This window comes from Sorex fumeus, unplaced genomic scaffold, assembly GCF_029834395.1.
Source record: "Sorex fumeus unplaced genomic scaffold, SorFum_2.1 ptg000149l, whole genome shotgun sequence".
In the NCBI taxonomy this organism is placed as follows: Eukaryota; Metazoa; Chordata; class Mammalia; order Eulipotyphla; family Soricidae; genus Sorex; species Sorex fumeus.
Genome location: NW_026606206.1, coordinates 5,017,501 through 5,029,806, shown reverse-complemented (window position 1 = coordinate 5,029,806; position 12,306 = coordinate 5,017,501). Strand labels below are relative to the sequence as shown.

General features: G+C 47.7%; 1 protein-coding gene across 1 annotated transcript in view; it reads left to right on the top strand.

Annotated features, from left to right (window-relative positions):
* Positions 1–12,306, top strand: part of DMRT1 (doublesex and mab-3 related transcription factor 1) — a 129,556-nt gene that overhangs the window by 116,929 nt on the left and 321 nt on the right. The gene's annotated exons all lie outside the window — the stretch shown is intronic.

Here is a 12,306-nt window from a genome sequence, read left to right as displayed (position 1 = left end):
CTTAAAGATGGTCCATTTCCCCACAGCTCAAAGTGATTTGTTTTCTTAAAGGGGGCAGTCTGCCAAGTAAGTCTGGTCTAACCCTCTCTCTTGGCATTTTTTTTGATGGGGGCAGGTTTTTATTGGGACCACACCTGGCAGTGACAGAAGTTACTGCAGATTTTGCTCTCGGGAATCACACCACCCTATGGGATGCTGGGAATCAAACTCAGGTCAGCTGCGTGCAAAATGAACACTGTGCCCACGTCCTGTGGCTACAGCACCAGCTAATGGGGTTCAGAAGTGATTCGGTAGCCCTTCCCGCTCTAATATCTCTCCGGCCTCTTTCTCTTTGCCTTCGAAGATGTCCAGCGTTGTTGAGATGCCTGTCGTCCAGTATCTTGTAAGCACCTGTGATTTGTTATTATTTTGCTTTGCAGGTAAGAAAAAATTCTACAAGAGAATTTTACAAAACATTCTCTTGCTGCCAAATATCTGGACAGAGTCTGCTTGGTTCCCAGGAGAACAAATGTTGCGGCTTGTTTTGGGGATTTGTTTTATTCTGTGTCGAGAAAACAGCTTTCCCAGAATTGTTACTAGACTCCAATTTCAGGGATTCTCTCTCAAAGGCCAATCATGCGTGACACGATCACGATCACGACCATCCTGTTGTTCGTCAATTGCCTCGAGCAGGCCACAGTAATGTCTCCTTCGTCCTAGCCCTGAGATTTTAAAAAGTGCCATATTCAAGGCTCTTTCAGGGTTAGGAGAATGAGACCCATCATTGTTACTGGTATTTGGCATACTGGGTACGCCACGGGGAGTTTGCCAGACTCTGCCGTGTGGGCAGGTTACATTCGGTAGCCTGCCAGTTTGTCCAAACCAAACCAACAAACAAACAAACAAAAAAAACCTCACCTCCAAAGAGAATACCCAACTAAAAGAATACCCAATCTAAAAAAGACAAGCTAGGGGCTGGAGTGATAGCACAGCGGGTAGGGCATTTGGCTTGCATGCGGCTGACCCGGGTTCGATTCCCAGCATCCCATATGATCCCCAAGCATCGCCAGGAGTAACCCCTGTGCATTGCCCGGTGTGACCCAAAAAGCAAAAACAAAACAAAAGACAAGCTACATTTAAAAAGTGGACACAAGGGTTGATATTTACAAAAAAAGAGAAGTCGGTGTGATTCTTAGTCTGACAAAATACTGCCTTCTTCTAAGCTCGGGGCTTCTGCAGGGCTGGTTGGGAAAGGGAAGTTCAAAGAGCTTCATGCAGAGCAGAGAGTTTCAGCTCGAGGCCGCCTGGGCTGGCATCAGTATTATTGGGTCCTTGTGGCATGGTCAGACACCCATCCATCTCCGGGGTCTGCATCAGAACTTTCCAGAATCTTTCCATGGACTGCTGTTGACTCTCTCTGAAGAAGAGAGGAGCACCTGGGCCTGAGAAGCCCGGGGATGTTCCCCGAAACCTTTTGTTTTCTCCCTCCTTTCAGAACCAAACCTGGCTTGACACCACACAGAGCCTGAGAAAGCTCTTGGGGTTGTGGGACGGAGTCGAGAAGACCAGGGGTGGGAAGGGGGCGAGAGGGTAAGAAACGGACCATGTGGGAGCAGGGTGATTCCAGGCTTGCTTGTGGAGCATCTGCTTTGCCTGGTCTGTGTGTGTGTGTGTGTGTGTGTGTGTGTGTGTGTGTGTGTGTGTGTGTCAAACTGACTGGCGCACTGTAGCGCTGTCCTCCCGTTGTTCATCGATTTGCTCGAGCGGGCACCGGTAACGTCTCCGTTGGGAGATTTGTTGTGACTGTTTTTGGCATATCAAATACGCCACGGGGAGCCTGCCAGGCTCTGCCATGTGGGTGGAAGACGAGATCTCGGCAGCTTGCCGGGCTCTCCGAGAGGGGTGGAGGAATCGGACCTGGGTCGGCTGCGTGCAAGGCAAACGCCCCTACCTGCTGTACTCTCGCTGCAGCCCTGACACTGCCTGCAAATGCTTTGACACTTGTCATCACTCATTCCTGGCGCTTTCACGTGGACCTGGGCCCTAGATTTTTGTTGTCGGATTCCTGAGAAACTTAGTCCAAGGTGCTCATTAAGAACATCGATTTTCAGGACTGGAGCGACAAAACAACAGCTAAAGCCCTTCCCTTGCATGCATGCAGTGGACCTCGGCTCCATCCTTAGCATCCCGAGCCCTGCCAGGAGGCAATCCTGAGTGCAGAGCCAGGAGAAAGTAAGCCCAGAGCACACTGGGCGTGACCCAAACCCCACAACCTTCTTCCATCAAAAAAAAAATAAAACAAAACAATTAAAAAATGCGGATTTTCAGGGGCTTCAGAGATAGTACAGGACCTTGCTTTGCAGCCTGATGCTAACACAGTTGGAATCTCTGGCACCATATGTGGTTCTGCCAGGGCACTCGGCAGCATAGAGCACTCCCCCCACCACCAAAAAAAAAGAGTACATATACATATACATATATCACTTAATCACTTAACTTCCCGTTAGTCGTTGATTTGCTCGAGCGGGCGCCAGTAACGTCTCCATTTGTCCCTGTCGCGTGCTAGTGTAGCCCAATGGCATCTGTTCGCTCCGGGAACATGAAGGGCCTCCAACCGATCGTTCATGATCTTGACGAAGAAGTCTGACCATCTGGTAGGTGGGCGGCCACACGGTCTTTTGACATCCCGTGGAATCCAGTCGGTAACAGCTCTAGTCCAGCGGTTGTCTTTAAATCTCATTGCGTGACCAGCCCATCTGATTTTCGACACCTTGGCATATGAGACAGCGTCCCTGATCCTTGATCGTCGACGGATGTCAGAACTCCGGATTCGTTCTCTCATTTGAGTGAAACGTGATATTCCAAGCATAGCTCTTTCTATTCTTCTTTGGGAGACCTGAATAGCGTTCTCATCTTGTTATATACATATATACATATATATACATATACATGTATATATACATATATATATATATATATCCTCCCATTGTTCCCATTGTTCATCGATTTGCTCGAGCAGGCACCAGTAACGTCTCAAAACAAGTTGTGTGACTTGTTACTGTTTTGGGCATATTGAATACGTCACGGGGAGCTTGCCAGGCTTTGCCGTGCAGGTGAGATGCTCTCGGTAGCTTGCCGGGCTCTCCGAGAGGGGTGGAGGAATCGAACCCGGGTCAGCCTCCTGCAAGGCAAACGCCCTACCCGCTGTGCTATTATTGCTCCAGCCCCAAACTCTGCCTTTTAAAAGCCTCAAAACGGGTTTTAGATTCAAGACTCTTTTTTGCCCAGTGTGCAGTTCCTGTACGGAGGTGGCAGGCAGGTTTGCGAAGGGGGGATTTTCTCTCCTCCGGCATTCACCCATCATCAAGCATCTCCTCTGCCCGTGTTGTGTACATGTGGCAGTGCCTGTGGCCCCAAGGGCGCAGGGTCTCAGCTTCTCTTCTGTCCCCCTCCCCCAACACACACACACACACACACACACACACACACACACACACACACACACACACAGACTTTCCCTCTCCGCCACCAGGTGGTTCTCCTGTCTGCCCCAGCCTGGTGAGGCTCAGTTTTCCTGCCTGTTGGCCCAGCCTCAGGAAATGTTACCTGTGACCGAAGGCGTGTTCACAGAGCGGCAAAAAGCGCAAAACAACAAGCTCGTGTTTCAGCTTGGAATTCGTCTTGGCTTTCACACTTCCGTTGCGTAAGAGACATGAATAAAGTAAGTGTCTCCTTTCCTTGAACGGCAGAAATGAAACTTGTCTGAGAACGTTCAGGAATATTTCGTATCACTCTTCTCCTCCTCCCCCCGTCCTCCTCCTCCTCCCCCATCCTCCTCCTCCTCTGTCCTCCTCCTCCTCCTCTTCCTCCTCCTCCTTTTCCTCCTCCTCCTCCTCTTCCTCTTCCTCCTCCTCCTCCCCCATCCTCCTCCTCCTCTGTCCTCCTCTTCCTCCTCCTCCTCCTCTCCCATCCTCCTCCTCCTTCTCCTCCCCGTCCTCCTCCTCCTCCTCCTTTCTCGTCCTCCTCCTCCTCCCCCTCCTCCTCCGTCCTCCTCCTCCGTCCTCCTCCTCCTCCCCCTCCTCCTCCATCCTCCTCCTCCTCCGTCCTCCTCCTCCTCCCCCTCCTCCTCTGTCCTCCTCTTCCTCCTCCTCCTCCTCCTCCCCCCGTCCTCCTCCTCCCCCCCGTCCTCCTCCTCCTCCCCCGTCCTCCTCTTCCTCCTCCTCCTCCTCCTCTTCCTCCTCCTCCTCCTCCTCCTCCTCTCCTGTCCTCCTCCTTCTCCCCGTCCTCCTCCTCCTCCTTTCCCGTCCTCCTCCTCCTCCCCCTCCTCCTCCGTCCTCCTCCTCTTCCTCCTCCTCCTCCTCCTCCTCTTTTCCCGTCCTCCTCCTCCTCCCCCTCCTCCTCCTCTGTCCTCCTCCTCTTCCTCCTCCTCCTCCTCTCCCATCCTCCTCCTCCTCCTCCTTTCCCGTCCTCCTCCTCCTCCCCCTCCTCCTCCGTCCTCCTCCTCTTCCTCCTCCTCCTCCTCCTCCTCTTTTCCCGTCCTCCTCCTCCTCCCCCTCCTCCTCTGTCCTCCTCCTCTTCCTCCTCCTCCTCCTCTCCCGTCCTCCTCCTCCTCCCCCTCCACCTCCTCCTCTGTCCTCCTCTTCCTCCTCCTCCTCCTCCTCCTCTCCCATCCTCCTCCTCCTCCCCGTCCTCCTCCTCCTCCTCTCCTGTCCTCCTCCTTGTCCTCCTCCTCTTCCTCCTCCTCCTCCTCTCCCGTCCTCCTCGTCCTCCCCTTCCTCCTCCTCCTCCTCTCCCGTCCTCCTCCTCCTCCCCTGTCCTCCTCCTCCTCCCCGTCCTCCTCCCCATCCTCCTCCTCCCCGTCCTCCTCCTCCTCCTCCCCCATCCTCCTCATCCAGTGCTCTTCCCTCTACCTCCTTCTTCCTTTCCTTCTTCTTCTCTCTCCTTCCTCTTTCCCAGTCATTGCAAAGTAAAATCTTTTGTGAAGACTTTGTGAAGATGAGAATGTTCAATAAGAATCTTGCAGATGTCTTGGTCCTGCCTTCGACGTGAAGTATGACACATTCCATTTCCTCCCTAGAGATGACCTTAGGCCTGAGCCAGGGCAGAGGGGACGGAACCATGACTGACAAGTGGTCAGAGTCTGCGGTATTTGTTTTTTGTTGTTTGCTTTGCCTTTTGGGTCACACCCAGCGATGCTCGGGGGTTACTCCTGACTCTGCACGCAGGAATTCCTCTTAGCACTGCTTGGGGGACCATATGGGAGGCCAGGTATTGAACCCGGGTCAGCTGCATGCAAGGCAAATGCCCTACCTGCTGTGCTATCGCTCCGGCCCCAAGTCTGCAATCTTCAGAGCTGCTTCGTTAAGTGAAGTGGAGGTACTGCACCCACCAGGCCGCTTTGGTAGCTGACCAAACGGTGATGCTGGTCACAGCTGGGATGTGGACTTTGCGGCTGGGTTGTGCTTTCTGAGAACCCAGTACTTGGCACAGAAGTGTCCTCTCCTCTCACTCTGCCTTTCTCCCAGGTTTTGTTGACAAGGAAAATGAAACCTGTGTGTGTGTGTGTGTGTGTGTGTGTGTGTGTGTGTGTGTGTGTGTGTGTGTTACTTTCTTTACAGCAGAAAGCTTGATTCAGCCAGGATTCTGTTCCCCCAGGAGCTATAGATTAGGTACAAAGATATTCTTTGGTCCATCAAAGTTTGTGCCTGGTACTTCTCAGAGCTTGCAAGTTCCAAGACAAACTTCGTTTCAAAACCAAACGATATTTCCAAAGAGTGCTGCCTGACGGGCTAGCTTGATCATCGGACAGTATTTTTGGTGGGGTTTTACAAAGCATATGCACAGACAGTTGTATCATTCGGTCTTAATTGGACACCAACCATCTTCACACAAACATGCATAACTTACCCCCACGAAGAAAAAGGGCAGAACCTAAATAAGAAAGGACCAGGTGAGCCACGAGGGGCCTTGCCTCCCAGATGGACGCTCTGGCAAGTATGGACATCCCAAACGTGGTAAGTGTGCCTTCTTCATCTTTGCTTCTCTCAAAACACACGTGTGACCAGAAACTCACACCACTCAGTAATCATCACCAATTCACCATCAGCTTCGGTTCACGGGTGGGGAGACTGAGTCCCAGGGGCTGAAGCCCATCACCAAGGTAGCTTAGGGGGCTTCTTCCGAGTCTGCCCAGTGATTGTGTCATTGACAAAATAGTGCCAGTTTGGCCACTGGACTGTGAGGTGGACTTAGCAAAGAGAAGAGAAAGATCCACTGCGTTTGCACTTGAGACATTATATATTTGGGCGAAACACGGTGGACTAGAGGAACGTGGAACGTTTGGGTCGTGTGTCATTCGGCGTATTCACCAAGAATAGCTTCCATGGATGAGACAAGTGCTTGAGCTGATAACAATGGGGAAACTTCCCACACCCACTTCGTTGACTTTCTGAAAGGGCTCAGGAGGAAATGTCATGAGAGAAAAAAATCCCCACAACTTCCAGTCACAGTTCGGAGGGTGGAAAAAAAATAGTCGGAAGCACTCAACCCTGATGAGCAAGAGGTTTGGGGGGTAACAAGGAGTTCCTTTGAGGTGCGAGCCCCTTTCCACGTAGAGCTGCTGCCACAGGCTCCTTGTTTTGATGACATAAGGACTTGATTTGGTGACGCAGACCCCTCCCCTCCCATGAAACAGTTAAGGAGTTGAGAACCCCAAGGATTTGTTGTTCAGAGAGAACTCGGCCAGCAGGGGTGGAAGGTCCCAAAAATGTGTTCCTTCTCCCTTTTCCCTTTGTGTGTGCTATATGACCATGTTCATGCACAGAGCTGTCCTCCGTGTGTGTCCACTGCACTCTGCTGCTAGGTGTGGGGGGACTGGCTGATCCATCCTTAGTTTTCCCAGAAGCAGGGAAGAAGATCTGCACCAACCACCGGTGAGGCATCTGGATCCGGATCCTCTGTTTCCCACACCATTATCCCTCTGTCCCAGCCCGCTACAAAAAGATGCTTGGTGATGCTTCTGCTTATTTTGAGAATCAAGTTATTCTAGTAGGATTCGCTGAAGTGTATCTACCTGTGTTATTCAAGAAGTATAGACGAGGGGACCAGAGAGAGAATATGGCCGATAAGGGGCTTGTTTGGCACGTGGCTGGCCTGGGTTCAAACCCCAGCCCCTGGCGCACAGCCACAAATGATCCCCAAATGCAGAGCCAGGAGTACAATGGGTATCGCCCAAAATCAAAAAGAGAAAAAAAAAAAGGAGGAAAGAGATATTGTTGATTTGCATAAACAAACGCTTCCTGTTCAAAAAAGTTCCCTTGGGTGTGGGGGGAGGAGGTAACTGTGGAGACCCTGGGGGTCCAACCCAGAGTCCTCACCTTCTCCACCCAAGTCTCACTTGGCTTTTTTTAGATGCAGTCCCCAGGGCTGTTCTGGTTTTTACCCAGGAGGAAGCGCTTGTGAAGGAACCTGATCAGCTATATAGCACCCTGGCATTCACTGACCAGGCTGTTTCTCCTTACAGCAAGCAGAGCTCACCCTCAGAATTTGCCTAGAGGGGCTGGAGCGATAGCACAGCTGGTAGGCGTTTGTCTTGCACGCGACCGACCAAGGTTCGATTCCCAGCATCCCATATGGTCCCCCGAGCACCGCTGGGAGTGATTCCTGAGTGCAGAGCCAGGAGTCAGCCCTGTGCATCGCCAGGTGTGACCCAAAAAGCAAAAAAAAAAAAAAAAAAAAAAAAAAAGAATTTTCCTAGAGTTGAGAACTGACAGTTCAGATATGTTTTTCTTTAAAAAAAAAAGAAAAACATAAACAGTCCTCAACAGCCCCGTTCTCTTGTTCTCCTCATCAACAACTCTTCAGTAGAAAAAAAAACAAAACATTTGTTTCCAAGATGCTTATTTTTAAAAGTAAATTTATAGTAAATGGAGGGAGATTAATAAAGGGCTATTTTTCCCCCGGCTTGTGGTTTCTAATTACATCAGTTACAGCTTAGCCTTCCTCTTAACTGGAGTGCAGGCGTGAACTGGAAAAGAATGAGCTAATCCATGATAGATCAGGTTGAATAAAGATCTCCATTCATATCTTTACCTTTTATCCCTTGTTCTGAGTGCCAAGAATTAATGCTGTTTGAAAGTACAAACTGAACCTGCCAAGCCTCGGACAGCTAAGATAATCCTAATTATTTTCAATGTTAGTGAGAGGGCAGCAGTCCCACTCTGGAAAAGCGTTCTATTGTGAAACATTAAATATCTGCTAAGTGGTATTGATTGGACGTGATTTTATTTCCAAACACCATGGTTATCACGAAGCGGAAGAATTTGTTGTTTGAGGCTTTTCACCAGCTTTTCATCAGATTCTAGCGCCTGCAAACTCGAGGAAACCAGGGCCCAGCAATTTCGTTGTTGTTTTTTTTTTTTTTCTTGGCCTCTCAGTGAAGAATTGCTAACAACTGAAGAATGAATGCCACTTGGACTTTTCATTTTTAGACGGTTCCTTAGTGGGAGCCTTAATGGCATTTAACATATAGAGGAAGAACTTTTTTATTTTTCCTCAAGCATGAATATCCTGTTTTCTCACATCACTGGAAGAGAATTATTCGTTCCAGTCCATTGACTTCCAACAGATCATTCAAGTTAAAAGTCAGGGGTCTTTGCAATGTCATAGATTTTAACAGCTCCAGTGTTTTTTTTTTTTTCAGTGAGTTGGTTGGTTGTTTCGGCTGCGTGTCCTCCCATTTTCCAAAGAGAACGGTGACAATTAGAATTTTTGAGGTAGCCATAGTGGAAAGCTTCTGTGTCCCTCCCCCGTACCTTTGATAAGAATGATTGTGCCTACGGGTTTTTGGTTGTTTTTTAAACAGTAATAAAAGTGAGGGCCAGTTAGCTCTCTTAGACAGCTAGGCTGCTTGAGAGAAAACAGATACTGGGCTTGCTGGTTCAGGCAAGGGTCAGCCTTGAGGGCTTATCCACCTTTCCTTTGCAACCAGAAAAGGGTTAGGTGGGCAAGTTTCCCACCCTTTTTCTTACTTTTCAGCCTCTGGTCTCCAGAAGTCATTCCTTCCATTTCTGCAAAGGCTGGGCGTGGACAGCTGCTGACAGGGTAGCGTCACCCTGAATTGTATCTTGCCTGTGGATGTGTCCTGCCCACCAAGCCTAGCACAGCTGCCCCCGTCCTCACCTCCATCCCTAGCAGGGCGGCAGAGCCCAGACATCTTCACGAATGCAAATAGTGTTGTGTTGAGCATCTCTGGGCCAATTACTCTTCCTTTCTGTGGGCTTATTCCCCGGAGTGGAATTACCAGGTCAGAGGGTATGAACAGTTTTTACAGTTCTTATTACATGTCACTAGATTGCTGTCCAGAGAGATTGAACCAATTTCTAGGGCTACCAGCAGCATATCTTTCTCTCCGTTCCCATTGACATTTGGGTATTAGCATTTTTACAAAACAATTATTATGAACCTTTGGAACTGAAATTAGCCTTGTGCAGGACTCATTAGAATCAACTTCAAAAGAAGAGTAATTTTGACTTTGGAATTTTTTTGGGGGGGGCATAGATTTTACATGTTTTTGCAATCACACTATTTTTTTTTTGGTAGGAGTACTGCTATTTATTCAGCCACTGATTAGCTGATTGAATTGGGCATGAACTCCACAACTTTGGAATTTTTAATTGGTATAAAATTGTTTATGATGATCAGTTATTACTCATCTTTAAACAGAATTTACTAACTGTTACAGTGGAGAAGGTACCCTTCACGATGATAGTAAAATAGATTTGGACATTAGCCTCTGAGATAAACACTTGAAACTATGTTGATAAGATGAGGAAACACAAAATGAGGGAACAATACCATCTCTGACATCAAAAGCTAAAAAAAAGGTACTAAATGGCAAAAATAAATGTAAAATTTAGAATTTGAGTGATATCTGTGCCATTCAAAATCAGTATTTACATTTGGCCAGGGTACCGATAGAGTGCCCTCTCCTTGTATTTTAAAATTCACATTTGAGTCGTTTTCTTTACTGCTGTGCTGTCATGAGTTAAGTATGCACAGAGTTCGATCTGTGTGAGTAACTGTTTTCTTGTGGTCCCAAGTCACAGGAACCCTTAATCGAGGAAGATCCTCTGGAGGCAGGTGAGAGCAGGAGGTGCTATCCTCAGATTCCTTCCTTTTGCAGACTTCTGGCCCTTCCTTCCTGGGGCCCACCTTGAAAGGGGAGTGGAGTGCGTTCTGGATTAGCAGCTCGGTGGAGTCAGAAGGAAGGCCCCGGGTGTCAGGAGGACATCCATCTGTTCCTTTCTAGGCTTCCATTGCTTTCTTTAAATCAGAGATTAGGCGGGTCTGAGGCCAGTGACTGCAGCGTGGCACCTTGTAAGGGTGAGATGGTGCAGGGGGTAAGAGCAGATCAGAGGGTTGGACTGACCAAGCCTGCACAGCTCGTGGCAGCTTCCACAGTGGGAAGACTAATCTCTGAATGAATGGTTTGAGGATTAACAACTTCATTAAAGTGAGAGGCATACAGGAACCAGTGAGTGTTCACGCTCTTCCTCCTGGTGTATACACAGAGGGACTCTCATTGGTTTGAGCTGGGAACTCTTGGTCGGGACAGATTAATTAGATGCTGCTCTGGTTGGCTTTCCATGGATTCTTCAGATCTCTGTCTATTAACCAGTGTCAGAAAACCCAATCGCTTTTGGAAAACATTTTTGTGTGTATGTACAGCATGTTTTTGTACACGACTCTAGTCATGTTGGGCTTTCCAGAGTTATAAGATTCAGTTCGAATTCAGTGAGAAGCTATTATAAAAGCGGCAGTACAATGAATGTTTTAGAGTTTTTAGGTTTTCTGAGTTTGGGGATTTGCATATTATGTCTGTGTGCATGCTTTGGGTGGATCTATAGAGTACCCTCTTTTATTTAAAAAAAAAAAAGAAAAGAAAAAGCTTACAGGGTATTCCTTTGCAGTTCCTAAGATTAAACAGCTTTCACCAATATCAAAAGTTACCGCCTGTCAGAAAATTGCTTAAATTGCTTTTTCAGTTTATTCACTACTAAGTTTTCAGATCATGCCTTTCCTTGTTGAATTTTTGTGGTAGCCATAGAAAGCTGTCCATATGTCTGTCTGCTGGTCCATATGTCGCATTTCAGAGGGGCCTTCTGAAATAATTTGGTCCCGTAGAGTGGCTCAAGGTCTGTTTCTTAAATCTCAGCTCTGTCTTTTATTTCTGTGTGGTTCCACGAGCTGCCGCAAACCTTTCCAAACCCATAACAAGGGTAAATAGTGTTCTCTTGTAAAAAGGTCTCTTTTCAGTGTGGTGTAATATTACCTTATTAAATTCCAGACATAATAAGTATTGATGGCAAACACATCAGGAACCAGTACAGCTTCTACTATGATTTAGTTCTCTACAAATGACTCCGCTCCCAATGCGTTTTGCTAATTACATCATAGATTTCCCTATTGATGAACACAAGCTGAATTAACACAGGAGCACTAATGTACCCTTTCACCATTATTGTTGTACAAGAAGCCGTGGCAGATGCTGGCAGTTAGTTACACAAACATTAGTATTAACGATTGGCCATTTGGAATTGGTGACAAACTACTGCCCGGCAGAATCCTGAGGCTGAAACCAATCAGGAAGTTAATGAGGAGAGAAATTACCACGGCAGCTTCCCCTTAATTACATTCACTCTAGGCAGGAAGGGAGTTCTGGGGGGTGGATCTAGACTCCGCTAAGGTTAAGAAGGTCAAAGGCCCCTTTGCTTAAATTTTGTATCGACTGTGGCTTGTAAGGTTGCAAAAATTCTTCAACGTATTATTACTTCTGCATCCTTTGTCGTGAATGTTGATTTTCTGGTGGTCTTATGTTTATAGGTTTGCTTTTAAAAAATCCTTACCGGTCCACTAAAGTAGTGTGGCATGATTCGGTTTCCTATTTTTAAAGTTTTGCTTCCACTACTAACTGCTTTTTAAAATAAGTTACACACACACACACACACACACATATATATATATATATATATATAATATATATATATATCCTCTTAAGTTCCTCTTAAGTATCTGTCCCCAAATACATGAGGGAATTAACGGGAAAGTTGATAAGTCATCAACTTTGTGTTTAATATCTTGCAAAATCAGGGTTGCCTGTCACACTGTGGAAATACAAGGGGTGGAGTCTTGCTTGGGGTGATTTGTCAGCTGGGTCATTTGACAAGTTCTATTAGCAGCCTACATCAGGGGAAGGGGTAAACTCACTGAATAGTGGAAATCGTCTCCCCAGAGAGGGAGGAAGTAGATGTCATGCACATGAACTGG